This window comes from Mustela nivalis (assembly GCF_964662115.1).
Source record: "Mustela nivalis genome assembly, chromosome: 1".
NCBI classification, from domain to species: Eukaryota; Metazoa; Chordata; class Mammalia; order Carnivora; family Mustelidae; genus Mustela; species Mustela nivalis.
In genome coordinates this window covers 71734581-71759451 of record NC_139020.1, presented here as the reverse complement: position 1 = coordinate 71759451, position 24871 = coordinate 71734581, and the positions used below count along the sequence as shown (strand labels likewise).

The window sequence follows — 24871 nt, the reverse complement described above, 5'->3', positions numbered from 1 at the left end:
AAATGGCAAGATTTCATTCTTTTTTATGGCTGAGTAATATTTAAAGATTTTTGCATTTCCTGATATAAATACTAACGTGTGCAATGTATACTTTTTTTTATCATACTTAGTCTTGATTTCCCAGAAATTTATTTAATTTTTGTGCCTACATTAATGAGACTGGTCTATAGTTTTGGTGTGAGTCTGTTTCGTTCTGTTTTATTTTTACTAGTTACTCAAGCATCAGTATAAAGGTAATAATGGCTTCATCCAATGAGTTGGGGAGATTTCCATCATATCTGATACCATACGGCCCTGGTAACTTTAATTTTTTTTTTTTAAGCTGAGACTCTTTAACTGCTTTTCTAAACTTTTCATAGGTAATTTCTTCTCCCTAATAAGTTTTGATAATTTACAATTTTCTTTTTTAACAACATATTTCTAAATATTGAAATTCCTTGCATTTCAATATTTATATGTTTATAACATATACAGTATGTATGTGTAACTTTTTTTAGATGTATTTGTTCGCAAGGGTCTTATGGGTTTTGAGGGGGGTTTTTTGCTCTTTTAGCTTCTTATGTTCATGGCTAGTAGCCTTCTCTTCTAATTTTATTTAATTGTTCTTTTTCACTGTTTAAATCTTTATTTGGGTTAACAAGCAGTTTGTCTTTTCAGTTACTTCAGCTAGCTAGTTTGAATTTATTTGTTCTACATTTTACCTGTCTCCTAATTTTAAAACTTTTCCTTTTACCTCTATTAATCCCTGTCTTCTGCTTCATTTTGTATTTGTTCTTCTTTCTCTACATTTTTCATTTGCATGTTCAATGCATTTACTCTAATTTTTAAAACTCAAGTTCTTATTTGTTATGGTTTCCTAAATTTCATTTTAAGAAATTCTTCAGTTATGCTTTTATATACCTTTACTATAACCCTTTATTATCCTATTGGAGAACTCTTGTTCTGTATTTATTTATAGTTTATAGAAAAATTAGCTCACTAAAAGAAGCTGTTTTTTTCCATCCATAAATATTTCAATATTAATTGCTAAGCATAAAGACTATTTTTTTTTAAAGATTTGATAGAAAGATAGAGAGCATGAGCAGGGGTGAGAAGCAGAGGGAGAGGGAGAAGCAGACTCCCTGCTTCCCAATGTGGGGCTCACTCCCAGGACCCTGAGATCATGACCTGAGCCAAAGGCAGACAGTTAACCTACTGAGTCACACAGACAGCCTGCATTAGGACTATTTTTAATTATAATATCTCTAAAAAATTAACCATAACTCATTAATATCACTTAATATTCTAAATCTAGCATTAGTAAATTACATCTAAAAGGAGGAATTTTTCTTCATTAACTATTCAGTTACCCTAAAGTACACTTGGTACTGTTAGGATCTGTTAGGGTCTGTGATCAAAGGAATGAGACTGACACAAAGCGAAAGTCAAGCAAAGCTTTATTTCGCACCAAGCATCACATCAAAAATCAAACCAACCAGTAGGGGCTGTCTCTTACAAAGAGGGGACAACGACCAGGACACTGACCCTGACAACTTCCCTTACCCGACAACAACGATTCCCTTACCCGACAACGATTCCCCTACCCAACCACGATGCTCCTGGCTGCAATGCTCCCCGGCGAGGCCGCTTCCAAGATCCCCAGGCTCCCCATGACACTCTCCGACAATGCTGCTCCCAACGACCCCAGGCTATTACTATTCCTCCCCTGCCTCACAGACTAACCTTTATAGAGGTGGTTGATCCCAGCCCACACACAGGTGGCCAATGAGATTGCAACACACAGGGAAAACTGCCCAGTCACCCTCGGTCAGCAATATGGTGGCCAATTGAATTCTAATTCACCATAGCAAATATGTGTGCGCCCCACTGATTGGATGTCTCCATCCAGCTTGGCCTGCTCCTATATCCGGGGTTTGTAAGCAAGTTCCTCTGGGAGTGGCGGGGTCAATCTTAAATTTACAACCAAACGGCTCCCTCTGGCTAACCAAACCCCTACAGGTACAATAAAGTAAAGTATATGTGTGCCCTTTCTCTTTACTTACCAGGTGACAGAATAATGAATTTTTCTCTAGAATTCTGCAAAGGAGACCAATGAGATTTTTTAAAATCAAATCTTCAAAGTCAAAGGTGATTAACTTCTATAACGAACAATTGGAAGATTTTAGCAGCTTGACACTTAATGTTTGATCATACCACAGTCCAATATAGTTGGACCACAGGGTCTGTCAGGACACAGATCCCTTTCATCTTGAGATGCTTCCATCTTCAACAAAGTTTCCAGAGTCCGCAGGAAGGAAAAGAGAAAGTGCATAGATAAGACTTGTCTGTTCTTAACTTTCTTAACCTAGAAATGGTATACCATTTCTTCTGTATCTTCCACTGGTAATACTTCATTACAAGGCCACATCTCCATGGAAAAGGATAGAAAAACAGATTAGCTGAGTGCTGGGGAGGGAAGGATGGATTGAGATAATATGTGACACAGCCTCTGTGACAAGAACTGTTAGGGTCAGAAACTGTAAAGAGTCTTAAAATGTACCCTATTTATAAGCTAATAGGTCACTTTCATATATATATAAAATATACATACACACATAACACAAATACTATATATGTGTTATATATAGTTTTATATATATATGTATATATATATACATATATATATAAATGTATGGCACGATAACATATTTTATCTACAGAAAACATAAAACCTATGGGTCAGAAACAAACACTTATTACTGAAAGCAAAAGCAGCAGCCATAGCAACATTTTGTGTTTGTTTCCCAAGCTGCAATCCCTGAAGGACAATGTATTAGGGGCCAGAGTGTACTTGCACATACAATGGGGAGCATTATAGAAGAGGAAACTAAAAAATTAAGAAATTGATCATATATAGGGCTGCTAATGATTTTCTCAACTCTCTCTCCCCCAGGGAAAGAGGAATGTTATCTTCACTCTGTAATATTGGCAAATATTTTCTGGAGATGTGGAAGAGATGTTTCTATCTTTACTACCCTGAACCATGTCTGGAGGACAGATGTCTATAAACTTTACTATCTGGAATATCTCCTTGTTCAACTATTCTCAAATTAGAAATGTGAAATATTCATAGATAATTGTCTTCCTACAAGAACCAAACAAAAACTTTTTTAAAAATCAGACTTTTATAAAATGATAAATTTATTAACTGCCTTCCCAACACTTAGTTTGGCAGAAAATATTTATAATCAAACACATTGTATAAAAATATCTGTATTATTTTATTTTGCATATTTGCTGTCACATTTTCTATTTATACTAATCTAATATACTAATCTATTTACACATTTTCTATTATACTAATCTAATATACACTGCTTTCATATATATATATATATATATATATATATATATATATATATGGTACATTGGAATGTCTCCCTTACATTATTCTAGAACCCCTGGGTGATGGCACAGCAACTATTTATTTCCTTGCAAATTCTGTTCTCACCAAACAGAGCTGTTTTGTCTTTTCCCTGTCCTGGCCTATGTGTTACAGTGTATGCACACTTCTCAAAATGGAATGATTTTCTCCTTTGTCTTTAAATTCCAAACCAACCAGTTCTTTTTGACTCATTAATCATCATTTGCAGGATAAAATCTTTTCATCCCATCTAGGATCTGGATTAATGAGGTAGTGTATGTAAGTGCCTAGCACAGAGCCTGACATTATGACATAATAAATTGTAGTTTATTTTTCTTCCTCTAAACGCTCACAATATTGTCTAAGTACCTACCATTTTTAATCATGTGTTACAGATTGGCATTTGTATTAACTCTCCTATCAGACAACTGACTCTTCAGTGACATAAGCCACCCTGTATATGCATTACAGAATCCTCTGCCGTGCTTAGCTTTGTGCCAGAATGAATTAATAATACAGTAGAAAGGTGGATAGATTCAGTGACTAAATGAGTGACTGAATAAATGGATTTTAGTACTATTAAAAGCAAATGCTTATATAGCACATAATATGTAAAAGATATTATTTAAAATTCTAGCTATGCATTTTTGCTTCTTTAATCTTTAAAATAATCCTGTAATGTAGATTCTACTATTTTACTGAATCACAAATTAAGATACCGGTGCCAAAAGAGGTTAAGTAACTTGCCCCAGTTACTCAGTTCATTAATGGCTAAACAGTCTTCAAATCCAAGCCAAGAAGATACCCCTAATATTACATTATCTTGAATAAATGATTATGGTAAGGGAAGGACGTATTAACTGACTTGTAGCTCTTCTTCCAGGATAGTGTATAAGGACATCCTCTTAGTAAATATGGAAACAAAGGGCATGACCTTCTGTTACTTAAAGAGAAATGGAGAGATATTTAACATAAAATCTTTTGCAAATATCTACTGCTGCTGCTGCTCAGTAACTAAAAAAAAAAAAAAAAAAAAAAAAAAGATATATGCAAAACAGCTGAATCCATGGGGAAGTAAAATTTATTACTGCCATACTGAACTGTATGTGTGAAAGTTGCTATGAGGATAAAGATTTTGTGTTCTCACCATAACAATGACAATAACAAAATGGTAATTATGTGAGGTAGAGGAGATGTTAACTAACCTTATAGTGGTAAACATTCCTATATATGAATATCAAGTCATCCCATCATATACCTTAAACATATACTATGTCATACATCAATTATATCCTTTTAAACTGGAAAAAAATTATTACTAATTATGGCTATGGTATCTAAACCCAGTGTCCACACCTGTTGAAAGATGAATCTTGATGAGCCACGGAAGTCTTTCTGCCCAAACCATCATCGGGCTTGTTTCTTACCCCATGGTTCCTTTCCTTAGGCTTCCAGTTTGGTTTCTGGGTCAGATCACAAACCTATGATAGAAGACATTTTTAGGCCTGCCTTGTTATGCTAAATGTATGAAATTCAAAAGAGTATAACCCAAAGGAAAATTCAGAAGTTATTGTTGGGCTTAAACATGGAAAGAGACAATAATGTCTCTCTTTCAAGGTAAATTAAAGGGAGAAAAAAGAATCTTTGAAATACTTCATAGGCCTAAATGGTAAAATTGGACTTTGGCAAATACCTGGATAAATATGACATTTCTTCTTCCATCACCTAAAACAAGAATAGTTCAAATTTTGTCTTTATCCATTCTCTTATAAGTCCAACCTACAGTGGATGTTTAGGCAGGGGCTCAACGCTGCTTCCAGGCTAACTCCACAGACCTCCACAGCAGTCCATTCTGAATGTAGCCTGCAGGAGAGCATTCTAATTTTAAAGGATTTTAGAACAAGACTTCATTTTTATGTTTTCATGAGTTGACTTTTACCACAGTAAGTCAATGGGCTTTTTGACTCTTAAAGAGGAAAGCTATAGTTTGAAATTATAATAAATTATTATCAATGTTTATTTAAATTTTAAATTTTGGGAAGATAACAACAACATGAAAAATAGTCAATAAACTATGATACTAAGGTCAACAATTTTTAGTATTAAAATCAATTTACAGTATGTTTGCTTGAGGTGCACATAAATTTGAAGAGGCAATAAGTGTAAACAGAATAGCTGATTTCTTGGATGCACTCCAATATAATTATAGCTATTCACCCTTGTGACTATATGTGTGCGCAGCTTAAAGCTATTTCCCTGCCCCAAGCCACACTATTTTTTTTTAGATAGGTTTGTAATTGATTGAAATGCAAAATCTCTGTGAACTAGGAAAAATACTATCTAAAATAAATATACAACTAAATTTAAATACTAGATTAAACAAGTATTTTGGTATCCATGTCACTTCATAGCCTGTATTCTCATGACTTGGAATTGAGTTATCTCTAAGTATTTAATCACAAAATAGTGTATTTCTAATAGGCAATTGTGAAAAAAAAATCATCAATCACATTTATTACAAACATCTCATAAAACAGCAAAATGTTTATGGGATTGTAGAAGGCAGCTAGGTTTTTCTGTAATGTATAAAGATTTGCATATATAAAAAAACAGCAGGCAGCAAACAAGGTTTCTCTGTTTTCCAAAAAGTAAAATTGCATTTGATATGATATCTACTTAATTTTTATTAAAAAATAATAAACACATTTTTCTGGTGATAGCATTGATCATCACCATAGTCTAATAAGTCTGTATTTTGAAATAACTAAGCTCAAACTTTAACATACAGAAAAAAATTCTTTCTCCAGCCCCAGGGGTAAATCAGAGTGTCTCAAACGTATTTGTGATGTTAAATTATATTACCTTGTATTTCATGCAGATATATGCATCTGTGAAATTGTTATTGTTTTTTTATTATTGTTTTGTTTTCTATGATGAACATATTTAAGTGAAAATAGTGGTCTCAAAATAATTCTGTTTTATTAGTTTACATATCTGGCATTGTTTGTATGTGGGTAAAAATAAAATGTGATTTCATGGAGAGAAAGTGGAGCTCTTTTATCTGTTGCCTTAAGGCCACCAACTGTCTATACCTTAATCCACTAATCCCCTCTGTAATCATGTGTTCACGTGCTGTGCCAACACTCAGAAATCATTCTAAGAAACTCTTTTTTTCCTAGTCAACAGTACATTTACTATAGGTTGTACGCTATAGAATGGCTACTAAAATATTTGAATATTTACATGCTATCATTGAAAGCAAACATCTTTAGGCATATCTTTTCCTTTAAAAAAACAAATGTCACTAAAATTGAAGAAACAGAACAATAAAGAGAAAAATGAATGGCATCACACTGTATAAATCTGCAGGATTTTTTACATTTGGCTTTCAACTAATATTTTTAAAGATTCTGCCTTCTATTTACTTGTCAGAGACTAGATTTAATTTCCGTATGCTGCAAAGAATTCTCCATGATAAGATATTGATATAACAAATTGCTGAATGTTTTAGTGATTGATTCTTGCTGACCAAAATGGGCTTTCACATTAGAAGTCTTTCTTTTTTTCCCTAGAAGGCACCTGCTGAGACAGAAGTCTGACTGCCACACAAAAGAAATATATGGTTTCTTCAACTGGCTCCATGTAGCAATTTGCAATGCTATCAAAAATTGCATTTTTTTAATGAAAATTACCTAAGGATTTGGCAAAAAAAACGTTGGTTAAAATAGACTAACTACCCATTCTCGGGCAGTATTAGCATACTGATTGGCCGTTACTTCTGTCACTCTTCTGCCTACAAAATTATGACAGGCCCCACAGCAGGAAGCAAATGATCATTAATACCCTGTCCTCTGGGACACAATAAACTGCCATTCACTTGCATACAAATAAAATATACAAGGCTTGTCAGCAAGGGGACAAAAAGGGAAAGATGCTTTTGCAAAATGGTGTGATAACAACTGTGTGATGGGACCACTCAAAGGGTTTTGTTTTTTAGTATATCTCATCGTGGTAGGAAAATTCTTATATATAGATTTCCTTTTAAAATATCCTATCATTCTCTACTTGAGCTCTTTGAGTTCTTCACTCAAATTATAAAATCTTCCTTCTGAGGAGAAAAAATTTTATGATCGTATAATTAATTCCACAACACAGAAAGCATTAAAAAATTCTGAAATTCCATTAAAACATAAGACTGCATTTTTTTTTCACTTCAAATATAATGTGCAGGCACTGTCTGGTTAATGCATTTGAATAACCCTGTTACAATTAGTAGGGATGAAACATACTGCTCAATATCATATACTTGATGTGATGGGATCAATGAAAATAAAACACAATTGGAAAAAAGATACGTGCATGGCATTACAGTTGAAACTCTACTGTCTATTTGTTACACTAAAAGGTAAGATCAAATTAAAATTTAATAAAATATTGTCATATGACTGAGATTGTATATTCTTATCACCAGACAATATGAGATTGAGGGATAAAATAACAGCAATACTTTATAAAGAATAGTGAATGCTTAAGTCCTTCGATATTTATTCAACCAACAATTAATCAGATAAATGTTTAATTTTCAATCATCTAACCTAAACTTTTCCTGAAAGCATGGAGAGAATACAAACATTCTTGGCAGATCCAGATGCTTGTTGTAGATTATATACTCACAGTCTAAACTTATAAAGGCATTATTTTTAACTTTAAAAGGTATAGAATGAACATATTTTAGATTCTTCAAATTTGGATTGCTTAATTAGTTTAATTTATTGCTTTTCCTAAATTTTTATTCTCCTTGTGAATTTCCAATGAAACAGACAGATGTTATGCTCAGGGATTTGAAAGTAGGTATTTATATACTTCCAACTTATAAATCAGCTTTAAAAGAGTTCAAGTAAGAGACAGTTGCTGATTATATCATTTAAACTCTTGGCTAAAAGGAACAAACTACTAATACCCCAGCAACATAGATGAATATCAAGTGCATTATGCTAAATAAAAGAAGCAGATTCAAAAGTCTATATAATGTATGATTCCATTTTTATGACATTATCTAAAAGGTAAAACTATAAGGACAAAAAAATAGGTCAATGTTTTCCAGGAGCTGGAGCTGAGAGAAAAAGTTGACTACAAATAAGCATAAGAAATTTTTGTATGTGGTGGAGCTACTCTATATTGTGATTTTAGTGACAGTCACACAGTGATGTGCATTTGTCAAAATTCATAGAATTGTATACTAAAATGAGTGAATTATACTGTATGTAAATTATACCTCAATAAATCTTACTCTAAAAAAAGAACAACTCTAGTCTTAGGAGCATCAGGGAAACATCAGAATATTCTGAATTGAGGTCATTTAGTCTGGGCAAAGTAGCAAAAATGACAGTTGTATCTCTAGAATTGGGCTGTTAGAAGCAGTTTTTGTAATTGCCGGTAGTGATACAGCTCCCAATGTTGAATGTTAGAAGACCGAGAGTAGATTAAAAAATACTCATTGCTATTTTAATGTCTCCCTCCAGTAGCATCAAGCAACATTTCAATATATTAGTTAACACATTTTACCAGATATAGAGATTATCATCGTCAATGAGAAAAGAAAAAGTGTCAGAGAATGCAGTTCTGTTAGGCACACTAACTCCTTCCCCTTTCCTTGACTTGCAGAAGCAAGGTGGGAACACATTTAGGCCTTAGGACCAATTTTATCACAACACAGACTACTATTAAAAATATTAAATTGAGGGGCGCCTAGGTGGCTCAGTGGGTTAAAGCCTCTGCCTTCAGCTCATGTCATGATCCCAGGGTCCAGGGATCGAGCCCCGCATCAGGCTCTCTGCTCAGCGGGGAGCCTGCTTCCTCCTCTCTCTCTGCCTGCCTCTCTGCCTACTTGTGATCTCTGTCTGTCAAATAAATAAATAAAATCTTTTAAAAAATATATTAAATTGAAACTATAGAATTGAAAGAAAAAGATCAATAGTAAAATTTCCATGAATGGACTTAGTAACAGATTAGTCATGTTAGAGATATATCAGTGGAAAGACATGTAGAATGAAGCATGGAAAGAAAAGAGGACAGAAATTTAGAAATAGAAAGAGAAGAAAGCATATATGGGAAATGAGAAATAGAATTACATTTAATTGAAGTCGCAAAAGAAGACGAAAGAGAGAATGGACTAAAGATATATTTGAAAAAAAATATGGCTGAGAATTTCCCAATTAGGAAAATAGACATTACACCTGAGCTTCAAGATATCTGCAAACAGGGCGCCTGGGTGGCTCAGTGGGTTAAGCCGCTGCCTTTGGCTCAGGTCATGATCTCAGGATCCTGGGATCGAGTCCCGCATCGGGCTCTCTGCTCGACAGGGAGCCTGTTTCCCTCTTTCTCTCTCTCTGCCTGCCTCTCCATCTACTTGTGATTTCTCTCTGTCAAATAAATAAATAAAATCTTTAAAAAAAAAAGATATCTGCAAACATCAGGAAAATATCTACAAAAAATGCCACCAAAGGGTGGCATTATAGTAATTACTATATTATAGTAAAAGTTCTGAAAATTAAAGAGAAGAGAGGGGAAAAATCTATAAAAACAGATTTTTAAAAATAAAATAGTGACAACCAATTTTTCAATAGATAAAATGGAAACCAGAAGACAATAGAGCAATATTTCTAGGTGCTATAAGGGAATACTAGTGAGAGTTCTTTAAGTGGAAAAGATATTATCCCAGAAAAAAGGCACAATCATATAGAAAGAAATAATAAAACAACAGGAAAGATATTTGAGAAACTCTAAATAAACATTGACTTTAATATTCAAAGCCATGTGGGGATAAAATATCGAAATAATTTAACTTTATGGAATAACATCTCAAAAGCAGAAAAGGGTTAAATAGAGTTAAAGTTTCATAGTGTTCTTGCATTATCCAGGAAATGGAAATAGTACTAATTTAAGGTAAACTGTAATGAGTCTAGAATGCATGCTGAAATCCCTAGTGCAGCACTACTGAATAGAACTTCTGCAATAATAGATGTGTTTCATAATCTGTGCTGTCCTATTTTACAGTCATTAGCCACATGTGACTTATTGAGCACATGAATTGTGGCAAGTGTGATGGAGGAACTGAAATTTTAACATTATTTAATTTAAATTGCTGCATGTGTCTAGCATTTACTGTATTGAACAGTGTAGGTCTAGAAAAATCACAGGAAAGAATAAAAGATCATATGATTAACAAGTTCATGGAAGGGGAAATGACATAATTTTTAAAAAACAAGCTTTATTTAAAATGAGACAGGAAGGAAGGGAAACAAGAAAAACAAATAATAAGTAGTAGATTTAAACCCAATTAGAAAAGAAATTGCATAAAATGTGAATGGAGGAGCTACTCACAAGAAAAGTCTATAAAAAATACCTATTTTTCTTATAAGAGAAACACTTTAAAAATAAAATCACAGAAATTATAAGTGTAAAGTTTTGAAAATATATACCATGTGTATGCTGACCCCTCCATCCCCAAAAAACCTATAAGATATCAGAAAAATACTTTAAGGCAAAAGTATTATTGAAGATTAGAAGGGACATTTTAAAATTTTAAGAGTGGATTCAATAGAAAGGTAGAAAATCCCAAGTTTGTAAACACCTAATAACATGCTACTGAACAATGAAAGGGTCAACCATGAAATCAAAGAGGAAATTTTAAAAAATGCCTGGAGACAAATGGAAATGAAAACACAATGGTTCAAAATCCTTGGGATGTAGCAAAAGTAGCTCAAAGAGGAAAGTTTATAGCAAAATAAGCCTACTTTAAGAAGCAAGAAAAATCTCATATAAACAACATGATGGAGCTAGAAAAAGGACAGCAGACTAAAAACTCAAAACCAGTAAAACAAAGGAAATAATAAAGATTAGAGCTAAAATAACAAACTAAAAATTTTTTAAAAATCAATAGAACAAATTAATGAAACAAGCAACTAGTTCTTTAAAAAGATTAACAAAATTGATAAGCCTTTGGCCAGACTGATAAAAATAGAGGACTCAAACAAAACCAGAAATCAAGGAGGAGAACCCAACACTACAGAAATAAAAATTATAAGAGAAAATTATGAAAATTATATGTCAACAAATTGGACAACCCAAAAGAAATGGATAAATTCCTAAAAACATATAATCTCCTAAAATTGAATTAAGAAGACATAAAAAATCTGAGCACACTAATTACCAGCAACAAAATTGAATCAGTAGTTTAAAAAGGTTGCAGGGATACAAAGTCAATATACAGAAACCCTTTGCATTTCTGAAGCAGCCAGCAGAAAGAGAAATTTGAAAACAATCCCATTAACATTTGCACCAAAATAATAATAATAAAATATCTAAGAATAAACTTAACCAAAGATGTGAAAGACCTGTACTCTGAAATATATAAAACACTGATTAAGGAAACTGAAGACAACACAAACAAATGGAAAGATATTCCACGCTCATGGATTGGGAGAACAAATATTGTTAAAAAGACCATACTACCCAAAGCATTCCACAGATTTAATGCAATATCTATCAAAAAAACTGAATAGCACTTTTCACAGAACTAGAACAAATAACCCTAAAATTATATGAAATCACAAAATACCCAAAATAGCAGAGCAATCTTTAAAAAGAAGAACAAAACTGGAGGCATCACAATCCCAGATTTCAAGATCTACTACAAAGCTGTAGAAATCAAAATAGTATGGTACTAGCACAAAAGTAGACACCTAGATCAATGAACAGAATAGAGAACTTAGAAATAAACCAAAGCTTGTATGGTCAATTAATATTTTAACAAAGGAGGAAGAATATGTAGTGGGGAAAAGATAGTCTCTCCAACAAATGGTGTTGGGAAAACTGGACAGCAACATGCAAAAATCTTAATGGACGAGTTTCTCACACCACACACAAAAATAAACCCTAAATTGTCTAAAGACCTAAAAATGAGACCTGAATTCATGAAAATTCTAGAAGAAAGAACAGGCAATAATTTTTCTGACATCAGCGATAGCCGTGATTTTCTAAATATGCTTCTGAAGTAAGGAAAACAAAAGCAAAAATATTGGGACTATCTTGTTTCATTTATTCTTCTCCTATCCACTTAAGCCCCCATGTTGCATCACCACTTCCTCATATCAGGGATTTGGAGGGAGACAAACCATAAGTGACTCTTAATCTCACAAAACAAACTGAGGGTTGCTGGGGGGAGGGTGCTTGGGAGAAGGGGGGTGAGGTTATGGACATTGGGGAGGGTATGTGTTTTGGTGAGTGCTGTGAAGTGCGTAAACCTGGCGATTCACAGACCTGTACCCCTGGGGATAAAAATATATTATATGTTTATAAAAAATTAAAAATTAAAAAAAAATATTGGGACTACATAAAAATAAAAAAACTTCTGCACAACAAAGGAAACAATCAATAAAACTGAAAGACAACCTTTCAGTTGTCTTCTCTTAGGAGAAGATATTGGCAAATGACATCTGATGAAGGGTTAATATACAAAATATGTAAAGAACTTCTACAACTCAATACCAAATAAACAAATAACCGAGTTTAAAAAATGGACAGAAGACCTGAACAGATATTTCTCCAAAGAAGACACACAGATAGCCCACAGACACATGAAACAATGTTCAACATCACTGTTCATCAGGGAAATACAAATCAAAACTACAATGAAATGTCACCTCACTTGTCAGTCAGACTAAAGTCTAAAATATAAGAAGCAACAAGTGTTGGGGAAGATGTGGAGAAAGAGGAACCCTTGTTCTCTATTGATGGGAATGCAAACTGATGCAGCCACTGTGGAGAACAAGTGGAGGTTCCTCAAAAAATTAAAAACAGAATTACCTATGATTCAGTAGTTCTGCTACTGAGTATTTACCCAAAGAATACAAAAAGCACTAATTTGAAAGAACAAATGCCCCTCTATATTTATTGCAGCATTATTTACAATAACCAAATTATGGAAGTAACCTAAGTATCCATGGGAAGATGAATGGATAAAGAAAATGAGTCATATCTATATATCTACTTCTATATCTATCTATCTATACACACAGTAGAATATTACTCAGCCATAAAAAATGAAATCAAGCTGTTTGTGACAACACAGATGAACCTAGAAGGTGTAACACTAAATAAAATAAATCAGAAAAAGATAAATACTATATGATTTCACTCACATGTGGAATTTAAGAAACAAAGCAAAGAATAAAAGGAAAAAATAAAAAAATCAAAAAACAGACCCTTTACGATTGAAAACAAACTGATGGTTACCAGAGGGGTGGTTGGTGGGGAATGAGTGAAATTGGTGAAAGAGATTTAATATTGTGATGAGCACTGGGTAATGTATAGAGTTGTTGAATCGCTATATTGTACACCTGAAACTAATATAACACTGGATGTTAATTAGAAAATAATAATAAAAGAAATAGTCTGTGTTCCTCCACATGTTTTTTATAAGGTGAACAAATTTGCTGACAAATTAGATATGTTGTGAGACAAAGAGTCAAGGATCATTCCAAGTATTTGACTTCAAGCACCTGGAAGAATGAAGCTGCTAATAATGAGATGGAAAACATTCTAGGTGGATCAGGTTGTGGAGAATAAAAATCGAACTCAATTTTGTACCTATTGGATTTAGTATACCTATTGGGCATCCAAGTGGAGCTGTTGGGTATATCATTGCATATACAAATCTGGATTTCAGGGGAAAACTCCTGGGCCTGAGATATAAATCTGGGAGTCAATATCACTCTGATGTTTTTAATTTACTTTTTATTTTTTATTTTTTTTTAATTTTATTTATTTATTCGACAGACAGAGATCACAAGTAGGCAGAGGAGGCAGGCAGAGAGAGGGGGGAGCAGGCTCCCTACTGAGCAGAGAGCCCGATGCGGGGCTCAATCCCAGAACCCTGGAATCATGACCTGAGCCAAAGGCAGAGGCTTTAACCCACCGAGAAATGAACCCTGGGACACATGAACAATGAGGGAAAATTGAGAAAAGAAGGAACCAGCAAAAATGAGGCAGAAGGAAGGAGGAAAACTGCAAGACAGAAGTATTCTGTCAGGAAAACAAAGAAGAACACATGCAAAATAAAAGAAAGATCAGATAGGGTGATATTTGACTAATGAATTGAGCAATGTGGGATTATGTATGACTTGACGAGAACACTTTTGGTGGAAGACTAACAACAAGGGTGGCATTGCATCTTATTTAAATGACACTTTGTGGATTTTAAAATGTATATATCATAATTTAAGCATGAAAAGGCAGATACAGAAGAGTAACTCTACTTATAGAAAGAAAAGTAGGAGATACCAAATGAAGTGTGTGCATGTTTGTTAACTGTACTTCTGGTGACTGTGTAGGTGGAAATTCTATTTTTAATCAATCTAATAAAATTGCAGAATTTGGGGGTGCCTGCATGGCTCAGTCAGGTAAATGTTAGACTCTTGGTTTTGTCTCACATCGTGATCTCGGGTCTTGAGATGAGCCTCGCCTTGGGTTCTGTGTTCAGTGTGGAGTCTCCTTGTCCCACTCCCTCTGCTCCTCCCCATTGCTCTCTCATAAATAAATAAAATATTTTTTAAATGCAGAATTTTGTTTTCCTTTTTTTTTTTTTTAAGCTATGACATTAGCAGACAGGACACTTCATTGTTGTTTGTGGGGAAGAGCAGAGGTCACTAACAGTATCTCGGAAGCTAGACTGATACAGTGGGGAAAAGCACCTTTCTCTTCTAGTTTTGAGAAACTTCCTCTTGGTACCCAGGAGGAGGGATTCCTTGATTTTTACATACGTCAGCCACTTTGGCACAGTTGCCTTAGGGTGTAGATAAACTAAAATTCATTTTTTATATCCTCTTCTCCCTCTGTCTTCAACATAGACTTGACTCCCTAAAGCTCAGAGACCTGTTGGAACTTGACCCCCCCAAAATGGTTCCCAGTGTGTCAGGCAATCTGGACTTTGCAGTGTCACCATGGAGATGACATCCCTCAAAAGAGCTTCTTTTGTAGCTTATGGGATTTTCAGATTGATAGTTCTGACATTTTCATTTCTTTTCCTGAAAGTCAGGGTCAGCTTGTGAAAAGTTGTTGAGCAATATGCCAAACATTAACTGTCAAACCTCACGCTAAACTTTCCCTGTTCAGAGCATCACCTGAAGACTTCATTGGGTTTTACAGTAGCTTTCTGATTTTGATAGCCCATTGAAGAAGGGAGTTTGAAAGTTGTTGTATACTGTCAATGACTGTCTGCATATGCCCTGCCTGAAATACCACAATTGTTTATGAAAAATATCTTCAAATAAAGCTGAACGAGTTCGGCTTTAAAAAATTTTTTTAAATAAAAATGAAAGTAAATGCAGTAACTCTATGGTGTTAAAAGTCAGGATAACTGACAATTTAAGGCAATTGTTTCTCAAAGAGAACATAAAGAAAGCCTCTGGGGTGCAGGTATTATTATGTCCGGGGTGCTATTTTCATAAGTGTATTCAATTTGTGAAAAATAATCAAGCTATACACATATAATAAGAGCATTTTTCTGTTTTAAGAGCAAACAAAGGGGGGTGTGTGCATAAGAACTGGAGAATGAAATACAGAAAGTTCTTTAGAAAAACTGGCTGTGAACAGAAGCAAAGAAATGAGGTGGTTCTTGGTAGAGGAAACAAAGTCCAGATTTTTTGTTGTTTTCTTTCCTTTCCTTTCTGTTTGTGTGAGAGAGAGAATGTTTCTATGCAATCGGACAACACAGTTAAGAGAAAAACTGATCATGTAGGAAACAGAAAAGAGAATTTGGTTGGAAAGATGTCCCTGTGTAGCTTGAGCGGATGGGACCTAACACACAAGAGGAGAGGAGGTTTCAGATAGGAGTATAGAGAGTCCACTGATAGGACTAAATGAGAAGACAGTTTGTGGATGAAACATATGTGTACAGATTTTTCTTTAAAATACTTTGATTTGCGTGGTTCCTGTGTGGCACAGTTGGTTAAGCACTCGACTTGTTTCCGGCTCGGGTCATGATCTCAGGGTTGTGAGACTGAGCCCCATATCAGGCTCTGTACTCAGTGCAGAGTCTGCTTAAGTTTCTCTCCCTCTGACCCTCCCCCTCCACTCTTCCCTCTCTCTCATAAATATAACTTTAAAATAATTAATTAATTTTAAAAAATAAAATACTTTTATTTTCCCAGTGAAGTCGGAAGCAATGTCAACAATAGGGAATGAGACTAGATAGGTGATGATAAAGATGTGAACAGCTAGAGGAAAAATAAGTAATAGCAAAAACAGTGTTAGAGGAATAGAAAATAGAGGCATAGGAATAGAAAATAGAAATAAACTATGATTGCCAGGCAATATTTAAGTCTCACTTAAGTTTTTTGTCATTAATTTAAAGCAAATTTAATCAGCATAGTAGCTTGTCTTTCTACTACAATTCAGCTGCAGAGATCCAGGTATTGAGTTGGTGATGAGTCAAACAAATTACATGCTGGCTTTGCTACTACGGTGCAAAGAAATAAGTGAAGTCAAAAGACAAGGGTATGTGCATAGCAGTATTTGCATAGTAGTATTTGTAATGATTAAGCTGTGGAAGTAAGAAGAGGGCAGTGAAAAAGTATCAGCATCAATATATTGGAGGTCTAATAAACTGAAAAACTTTTTGGAAACAGGGCATTAATTTATGTTATAATTATATATTATGTATGGAAATCATTATTGTTTTGTCAGCTAGTCTTAGTTATCTTCATTCAGTATTTCTTTTTGCATGTAAACTCAATCTCTTCTTCCTAAAAATATCTCTTAGAAATTTTTTTAAAATGAGAGTATTTTAGTAGTGAATGTTTTTTTTTCTGAAAATATCAATTTTTTAAAAAAAATCTTGGTTTTCTGGAAATTTTTTTATTTTTTTTTAAATCCTGGTTTTCTGAAAATATCTTTGATTTTTCTGAAAAATATCTTCAAAGGTGTTTTTGCTGGAAATCGAGGCTGATGGTTATTTTCTCTCAGCTCTTTGAAGGTATATTTTTCTGTGTTCTAGATTCCAGAGTTGCTGCTGATAGATCATCCTTCATTCTAATTGCTATTCTTCTGTAGGTGAGTTCTCTTTTCACTCTGGGATTTTTTTTTTATAATCTTCCCACTTTCTTTGGTGTTCTTTAAATTTACTAGCACTTGTGTAAGTGTGGATTCATCTTTATTTATTTTGGATTAGATTTTCTGGTCATACTGAATCTGAAGGTGATTGTTCTTCATATATATCATCTGGGGATAATTTTTGTCTAAGTATGATGGACTGTAAAAGGGGGGAAGAGGGGAGCACCTGGGTAGCTCAGTTGATTAAGTGCACAATTCTTGGTTTCTGCTCAGATCATGCTCTCATGGTTGTGGGATTGAGCCCTACATCAGACTCTGCTCAGCACGGAGTCTGCTTCAGATTCTCTCTCCCTCTCTCTCCCATTCTCTCTCTCTCTCTCTCTCTCTCTCTCTCTCTCTGTGTCAAATAAATAAATGAAATCTTTAAAACAAATAAAAATTTTAAAAAGGGGGGGGGAGAGGGAAGATTCCATAAAGAACCTGTAGCAGCCTACCTATATTTGTGAGACTCAAAAGATTTTCAACCTAACAACTCACATCTATTTTCATGCTTGACAAAAATATCTACACATAGTATGTTTGTGTACACAGTATGTAAACTATCATGAAAAAATCCTGGTATGATTGTGAATCATGGAATGTGAGATTTCATTGTATCACAGTCATCTTTCTGAGTCCCTGTCCTGCTTCAAGCTTCGGGGTCAGCCAACTTTGGTCCTTTCCCTTGAAACATTCTTCTGGATGGATTCCATCCAGACAGAATCTACTATCTCTGATTAAGGTAAATGAGCTTGAGCTAAAATACCTTATTAATTAGCATTCTAGCATTGACTTCCTGAGCCTCTCTTTCAATTAGTGAAATGGAAACCTTTGCCCCTAGTTGAAAGAAGTTCAGTCACCAGCAAATAGGTAGAAAGTATGCTGTACTGTTTGAAAGAGTTTCTTGGAATATTCATGTATAAATCAGGTATATCATTAACCACACACCGTGTTTTTACAGTAGACTGAAGGTGAGGAAGTTCACTTACACATGGTTCATGATCTGTCTTATTTCAGGTCATCACCAGTTTAAGAAAGGGCAGGATAATTTTCTAGCTATTCTTCCTGGATCCACATTACCAAAGAATTGTTCAGGATGAGAGATGGTGTTTGTTTCTGTGAATTCAAGGAGACTGTTCGTGTTCATCTGGCAAGATTCCTCTCTCAAAGCCTCCTCCAACACCCACCCTTCCCTAGTGCATCCCTCACCCTGAGCCCTTTGTACCACTGCTCACTCTTATATAAAATTTATTATATTCAAGGACACGAACTTTTTAAAATTGACTGAGTTTGACATACATATTTTACTCCATTTGTTGGAGCTATGCTGAGGTGAACAAAGAAATGTATAAAACATATCCACTGCCATGCCTAAGCTTCTCATATAATTTCTGGTTTTGCTAATGAAGTATCTGACAAAGTATGATAGAGCTGTTAGAAACAATTCTTCAGGAATCAGAAAGACCTATACAGGAATACAGATGTAGTCACTTACTGCCTTATGTTTCGTCATCTGTAAAATGGGGAAGTCACCTAAGGTAAAATTACCATAAGAAAATGAAGGTTAAGCCTCAGCACCCCTCAGAAGGACCAATGGACTCCTTTTGAGGCCCTGGGGAGGGCCTTTACAATGTGATCATAAAGTCTTTTATTTCTGTAAAATTTTATAAAAGGAAGATCTTCTTGTCTTTTTCTTAAGAAGCTTCTTTCCCCAAATTTTAGGAGCTTCCTGTCTCTCCCACAAAACTTGGGCCTTTCATGATGTTAATAATACAGGTACATATTTATGAAGAGAATTAAGTAGGATAACACTTCTGCTATTCTTTATTTTTCTCCCTTTACCAACTAAATCCTCTTTATCATCCATATTTTAGTTTACTATCATTCCCTCAAAAGTTTACCAGACCCCTTCTCCACCCCAGGTCAAGTATTGGGGTCAATGCTTTCTAAGCTTTCTGCACTTCAACCTGTTAACATCAAATTTAATTAAATAATTATTTCTCTAGTTGGTTGCTGTCACATATATGTCCTCTGCTAGGATATAAACTCTATGGAAGAGAGGTTTGAACCTATCATGTTTATTGCCATGTTTCCTATGCTTATAAGTGAATTAATAAATCAGTTAATCCATTCATCATTAATGGAATAATAATCAATGAATTAATCTGATACCCAGTAAATTCAATTTACCAATATTTTCTTTAATGAATACCCACTTCACTAATATACAAGTAAAACTATAAGTTTTATGAAGATAATAGCTAAAATGTATTTTAATTGAGATATTTTATTTAATATATAACAAAATCTTAGTGGCCTCATATATAAGGGTAGTTATGATGCAAAAATGCTTAAATGTATGCAATTAATGCTGTACTTCATTTTAATTGGTGGCTGGATGTCCTTTAAGTTTTCTTTTTAGTTGATTTTATTTTAATTAGCAGTTATGGATTTTTTTTAGGTACTACAAATGGATAATTACCACACAATTTATCTTAAGTAAAAAAAGGCCAAAATTCAATAAATAGACCATCAACTCAGCTGTTAATGTGTAGCTACTGAAATTAGCAGTGAGTGTAAAAAAAATCCTATTCAAGTTCTAGCTCAGACACCTACTGATGGTAGGATTTGAGGAAGGTTGCTTAACTTTTCTAACTTTCCTCATAAAATCATAACAATACTTACTTTACTCTGTTAGCAAAGTAAGTCAATGAATAAAACTTAAGTAATAATAAAATAATAAAACAAGTAATAATAAAATAATAAAACAAATAAGTCAATGAGTAAAATCTTGCCACAATATTTGGCAAAGAGAAAGTGTTATTGAGTGTTAAATACTTTTTTTAAACTATAAACAATTTTTAACTAAAAGTTCCAATCACACTAAGCTATTGGGCAATAACAAGCAGATAATGCTTTAGATTTGTTCAAAGAACATGTTCTGAAAGTTTGTACTAATTATTTTAAGCACATTTTGGTTTGAGTTGCTATAGTACCTATTTTGCCTGACTCTAGTAGTACACAAGAAGATAAATGTCATAACAAAATACAACTTTGTTAGTCGCTATCTTAATGTGGAAAAAAATGAAAGATATAATGATACTGATTAGGAACACATGCAATAGTAATCATCAGGGCAGATGCAATTCCTTACATGTCCTTTGAAAAGAGTACAGCCTTTCAGCTGAACTTTGTATGTTCAGTATCAAGGCTGAAATATTTTTCCAGCTATGATTAGAAAACACTGCACTAGACATACCAGAATAAGAAAATGCTGCTGAACATACTTCAATAAACTTATGGGCAATGTGGAATGTCGTATCCTGAGAAAGCAGAAAACTTCTCATGAGAATGTTTGAAATGTCACTCGGGTTCAGTTTAGATCAGAGTGCAGGTGGCTCTACAAAGCCTTTGCTGGAGGCTTTGTGTTTATACAGTTGTTGCTTCCAGGATGGTATTGATTGGCTAGGCAACTAATAAAACAAGCAGTCCTGCTTTCATCTGTGTGCATTTGGGGGATTTTGAAAGATAGAAAAGTGGTTTTAATTAGGACATGGTCCTTTCACTTACTTTACTTTTTAATTCTTTTTTTTTTTTTTTCTTGGCCATTCTAACCCACATCCTTCTCCTATTTGAGAATTTCTCTCCCTGTGCATGATTCCAAAGCCACAGATGATTTGGAAGACAAACGATCCTAAGGAACGTTCTTCTTGGATCCTTAAAACAGAAACTCTTGACATTAGAAAAATCAACAAGCTTTAATGTCTCTATTTCATCAGTTTCTATTCAGAGTTACTCACTTGTAACCTAAGGCAATAGGGATCAAAGTTTCTCAGTGGAAAATAAACTAAAACTTATAATAGAACTGATGAAAAAGACCCAACATAAAATGTTCTACAATTTACATGGCAGCTTCAATACATGAAAGCATGTTGTGTACTAAATCACTATATATGTGTGTATATACACCTATATATATGTATACATGCATATGTGACCAATTTTTAAATTTATTTATATTTGCATTTTTAAAATATGTTCCTCTATAGTCTATAGATTCTCTTAATTTATTTTTCATGTTTTTTTCTCACATGTTTTTGGTATTGCTTTCTATTTCTACTTTCTATATCTCCTTTTAAACTCTTCAAAAATTCATCTTTGATTTTATAATGAACATCCAAGGAAAATGAAACATGATATCCAAAATTTAATCAAAGATTATAAACAGAATTTGTCAGATAGCCACACAGTATAAGCTGTTGGGGGGAAGAAGTGGTTTTTGGTTTTGTTTTGTTTTGTTTTCCCAAGAAAACTTTAAAAAATAGAACAAGTAACTGAGTAAGTGTTATCAAATGTTTCCATATTTTTGAATGAACAAGGTGGCAAGTACTAAAACCTGACCACATAAATTTGCATGTAAACCAGAATTAAAGTGTTTCCAAAGATGAACATAAAATGTTAAAGTACGAGTGTGATTCAAATGGTAATCAGCTAAGAAAATGAATTATCACATAATTACTATACTTTCTAGCTCAAATAAGACAATTCTTTCATTTCAATACTTTAATTAATTTAAAGTATTTCATGACTCTAAAAAAAAAGACAAAAAACCATTTTGATAGACCTTCAACCATGTGTTGTCTTTTTTTAAGAGAAGGGGAAGCCTCATAGGGAGAGGGAGAGAGATAATCGTGAGCAGGTTCCATACTCAGTGCAGAGCCTGATGCAGAGCTCAATCCCATGACCCTGAGATCGTGACTTGAGCCGAAATCAAGAGTGGGACACTTAACGGAGTCACCCAGGAACCTCAACCTTCGATTATGTTTTTAAATACAAAATTCTGAGAATGCTTCTCACCCTGTGGCACCTGGGTCCGTAGCTGCAGCGTCACTTGGGAACTGATCAGAAGTGCAAATTCGCAGGTACTACCCTAGACCTACCACATCGGAAAATCTGAGGGTGAGACCCAGAAATCTGTGTTTTATAACAGCTTTCCAGATGATTCTGATGAACTCCTGCTTGAAAAGCACTAATAAACTGATTAATAATATTTACTCAGGAGATAGACTGACAGTTCAAAGTTCCAATTTGCTACCAGTGAGCTCAGTGATTATTGTCACATAATTCTAATATATGTTCTTCTGTTTCCCTCTTGTAAAATGGGGCCAAAGTAGTATTATCTCATAGTGTTTTACTAAAGATTAAATGAATTAATACATGGAGAGCACCAAGGCCATCTTTGGATAGAGAGATAACACTGAGTAAGTGTTATCAAATGTTTCCATATTTTTGAAGCTAAGTTTGACTGAAAGTAAGGGACTTGGTCAATGTCATCCAGCTAGTGTCACTTAAGGAATAAAATCCCAATTTACTCATACATAGTGTTTATTTCATAGCTTGGAACTGGTGAAAAGCACCACATTTTCTTTAAATGACCAAGTAGTAAACTAATCATTTACACATACAGTGTCTTTACAAAATATGTGTCTAAGTCTGAATCTTCATTTTGCATTCTTAATTATATGTACTGAAAAGGCTATCAGCAACTTTTTAACAAAATGATTAAGACATAGTAAACTTTTCACCTCTTTTCTCAAGGTAGGGATAACCATAAATTAGCATTATTTCATAATCAGTATAAATAGCATGTGTCAAAACTTATGGAAAGGTTTGTGGAAGAAAGATAATAAGAACAACTACTCTAATAACAAATAGAAACTTGTATCTTCTATGTTACATCAACAGGAAGAGAGTTAAGAGGTCCTAACAGAATATGTTATAAAGTCTGGGGAAAGGAAGCAAGGAAACAATGAAAATAAGCATACATTACTATAATACTACTGCCTTAACAAGTAAGTTCAAACAGTACCAGAGTCACACACAAGAGGAAGTGTTTCAGGAGCTCCTTGGTCTGGGGACAGATTTTCTCCTTGGCAACAAAGTCTTCTTCTGCCTTGTGGCTCCAGTATCTTGAAAGGCATTTTTGTAATCTTTACCCTGTTGGAAAAAGTGGAAAAGAACATGGAGTGTAGATTACCCACTTCCTAAAAGCTTTGGCCTAAAAATGGCACACCATCCATCCTCTCAGACTTCCTCCAGCAGAGCTCACCCTTTCGTGCATTACAGGATGACGGTAAGGATTAAATGAGAATGCACGTTACTTTATTTTAGCCTACTCTCTACATAATAAGAGGTCAACACACTTCATACGTGAACATGACTGGAAAAACAGGCCTGGAGGTCGGGTAAGGAAATGGAAAGAAAGCAAATAGTGTCTGAGTTCAAGAACTGAAAGCAAAAAACAAGGTTGGAGATTTTCTTATTTATCAGAATTTTTAGATCACCATTTTAATTATGAGCTCTCTTAAGCTTTTCTTTCTTAAGTTACTCTATAGCACTGAGCTTATTAGCTCATAATTAGCTCATAATTTCTCTTATTAGAGAAAATTCCATTTCAACTTAGTGCAGTTTTAATTTCTCTAGTCTATAAGTGATTTATGGTTTTAGATCCCATGAGTTCATGACCAAAAGACCTGTATCTCAAAGGGTAGTTGTTTTTTTATTTCCAAATGGGAATGAACTCAGGATGCATTGTCCCAAATATCAGTACTGGTCCAACTTACTTTCATAAGAAAGCTTTCTTAAAAACCTGTTGTGCTTTATATAATCCAGTGACTTACTCTCCTTCATAAATATTTTTATGAAAAAGCAGAATCTTCCATTAAAGGACTTTTCTGAATAGACTTTGGAGTTGAATTTTAACTTTTTTTGGATTAAAAGAGAATAAATGGGATATTCAGTCATCATACTAAGAATATGCCACTCAGCCTGTTCCAGTCACCGAACATCTCAGTAACAGAAAATACATAAAACCCCCGCTTATGGTCAATGTTAACAGTTTTGACCAGGTACCTTCATTCTGATTCAGGGTCAGATGCCTTGACTTTTGTACCAGAAATCCTATTAAGAGTCAGTATTAAATTATTAAAATATTCCCACCAAGCTAACTTAATAGGGACTACCATAATCAAAAGTTAATAGAAAAAAAAAAGACATTTAAAAAGAATGTTCTGACCTGGCTAGAATGTCTAAATTCATAAAACAGATGAGAAGAAACTTGAAAATATTTTAAAATCTTAGTAGGAGAAACCCTTGTTTAGAGAATCTTGAGGGTTTGTTTGTTTTCTCTATTCATCTTGAATTCTGCCAGAAAATCAAGAAAACATTCTCAAGAGAAAAACAAGAAATATGTAATATTTGAACTAAAATAGCTAGTTCAGAATCCATGACTTCCTTTTAGTCTGATAACACAGGACA

General features: G+C 34.0%; 1 long non-coding RNA gene across 2 annotated transcripts in view; it reads right to left on the bottom strand.

Annotated features, from left to right (window-relative positions):
* Window positions 1-1997: 1997 nt before the first annotated feature.
* Window positions 1998-24871, bottom strand: part of LOC309854382 — a 62140-nt gene continuing 39266 nt past the window's right edge. The window contains exons 4-7 of one of the 2 annotated variants that reach the window (XR_014306192.1): window positions 23424-23551; window positions 18544-18670; window positions 4758-4884; window positions 1998-2407 (exon numbers count right to left, since the gene is read on the bottom strand). This is a non-coding gene — a long non-coding RNA (uncharacterized lncRNA). The remainder of the gene's footprint in view (window positions 2408-4757; window positions 4885-18543; window positions 18671-23423; window positions 23552-24871) is intronic. The other variant, XR_014306193.1, reaches the window with a different exon arrangement.